Source organism: Scardinius erythrophthalmus (assembly GCF_964197995.2).
Source record: "Scardinius erythrophthalmus genome assembly, chromosome: 5".
Classification (NCBI taxonomy): Eukaryota; Metazoa; Chordata; class Actinopteri; order Cypriniformes; family Leuciscidae; genus Scardinius; species Scardinius erythrophthalmus.
This window is the reverse complement of record NC_138225.1, coordinates 48,869,354-48,871,817: the sequence shown is the minus strand read 5'-3', so window position 1 is coordinate 48,871,817 and position 2,464 is coordinate 48,869,354.

Sequence of the window (2,464 nt, the reverse complement as noted above, 5' to 3'; positions counted from 1 at the left end):
TAGGTTTTTGCGGACAACACAGCTCCTGGTAAGGTGAACTGATCCTAAAGCTGTGAGCAACGTTGGAAGAACCAGTCTCTTCTGTTAGCACAGCCAACCTTGTGAAAAAACTGCCATTTGTCCCAAATATCAGTGGGACTGACTGGGGTCCTTGGGGCTATGGACAGACCAATGCTATGGAAATGGTTTCCTCCACTTTGGTACCGGAGGTGGGGAAAGAGGCATCAACCCCTGCATATTTTATTTGTGCGTGACATGATTTACACACAGCGTGGGTATTCTCCAGGTCGTGGTTACCAGGTTGTTCATAAAAGTTGAAATGTGCCAGTTGTCGGCTTTTAAAGTAGTTGGAGCATTTTTAAGTACTCGCACTCGCGTCTCACCTTCCTCGGCCATTGTATGCTACCACGACAAATGACGTCAGAAAAGCGTCAGTACATTGTAATCAGTTATGGTAGATTACTGAACTGATACCGAATCGTCCTCGTCTGCATCGCAATGCATCATAGAAACGATTAATTTTGACACCCCTAGGATACACAGGCGTATCCTTCCCTTGCATCCTAAGGGGGTGGAGCTGAGACACAAGGAAAGGAAGCGAATAAAGGAAAACAAGGGTGCACAAATAAGGAGTGAGGAGCCCACTGAAGCTAAGCTGGGCTGAGCCAGGTCAGTACCTGGATGGGAGACCTCCTAGGAAAACCAGGTTGCTGCTGGAAGAGGTGCTAGTGAGGCCGGTAGGGGTAAATAATGCATTGCAATATACAATATACAGTACAGAATGTGCATTTTATTCATTCCTTCTTTTTATTGCTTTAAACATAAATAGCATTGTTCACAAGTTTACACTTACAAATAATCAGATAGAGTAAAAGAGAATGCGTATTTGGCGTGCTGTCCGGGGGAGGGCTCCGAGCTTGGAATGTGGTCTGAACCCAGAGTTCTCCCCCGTATCCCTGGCTGGGATAGGAACTAGCCGTAAGTGAGGAGTCGGGGTGGAGGAGGAATGCAGAAAAGACTGTCGAGGAACGGAGGTGAGTCGGCTTTATATACAGTATACTGTATATATAGGCCTCCAATCGTACTGATTGGCTAGATAATTTGAACGTGCTCCTCCCGACCTTTGTTAAAACATCATGTTTTGCAAAACCATTCCTGCACATCTAACAAACAGCACTGATCGCCCTTTGTTACGAGATACATAATTCAAATGAAACTACACATGCAATTCAAATCAATTTTCAAGACAATGCATTTTAAAATAAATGGATTCAAAACTATGTGTCATTAAACACAAAAACTTCTAGAATCTAGATTCATCATCTAGATATTGATCATCTTAGCACAGGTAAATCAGAATGTTTATTGTGTTTCTGTGACAGTTCAGGTTCAGGCTGAAGCTCTTCTCAACACTTGACCAGTTTCTGTTAGCACTTTGTCAGATCTGGGATTAATTCTTTCAAACACAGTTGCTTTTTGCTCCATGCGTTTGCATTAATTCTCACTACGGGCTCCGTAGAGGTGGGAGTATCATAATAATAGCTCTTTTGTTTACATTTTCAGCTTTTTTCTCTGCTTCAGTCAGACCCTTGTTTAGGTCAGTCTCAGAAAAATCTGGAAGGGTGGTACATCTTACGATCCATTAACAGTTCAGCTGGCGATACACAACAGTCCAATGGGGAAGTGAGGTATGGATCTGACCCATCATCCACAGCTTTTCAGTGAAGTCATTAGAGGGTGTGCCTTCCCTTTTCTGCCTTTTCACGTGTGCATGCAATAGACTGGAAATTACATGTTGGAATTTGTACTGCTTTGCAAATTGCTGGAACTCCTATTGTAACATGGCCTATTGTCACGATTCCTGATTTAGGAATTCTGTCTCTCTAGCTTGTGGTTTTATCACATTACTGGCTGTTGTTCCTGCCAGTAAAGCCTTCTCATTGATAATCTATCACCAACTGATGAATTTCCCATTCAAATGAAAGGGATCGGTGCCAAACTTCTCCCATGCTTCAGAAGTTTAAGATAGCTTGTATTTTAGTTTTCTCAAGCCTTGACACCTTATCGTCACTCATGAGTTATAGTCAATTATTTTGAATTCTGGGCAGAACATTTCTCAATCTGGCATTGTGTTGCTCTAAAGTGGAATCCCTGACTGTGACATTCACTGGGACCACAAGTGCAACCCTTCAAGGGGAACCAAAAAGTCTTAAAATTATTTAAATGACTCCAAGTTGATATTTCAAGGCCCTTTTATCTTGGATGTACCTCTGGTACTTCTGTTATAACATTAATTAAAACAAATATTTTAATAAATAATTTAATTAATGTTGCACAACTTTGTTTTTAGTGTTTCTTTTTTTAAATTTTAAACCAAGTATAAGAAAAAAAATGTGGTTTTGCAATACCAATACATTAAGGTAATCACTCAAAACAAAACAACCTCCATTGTAACACTTGAGAT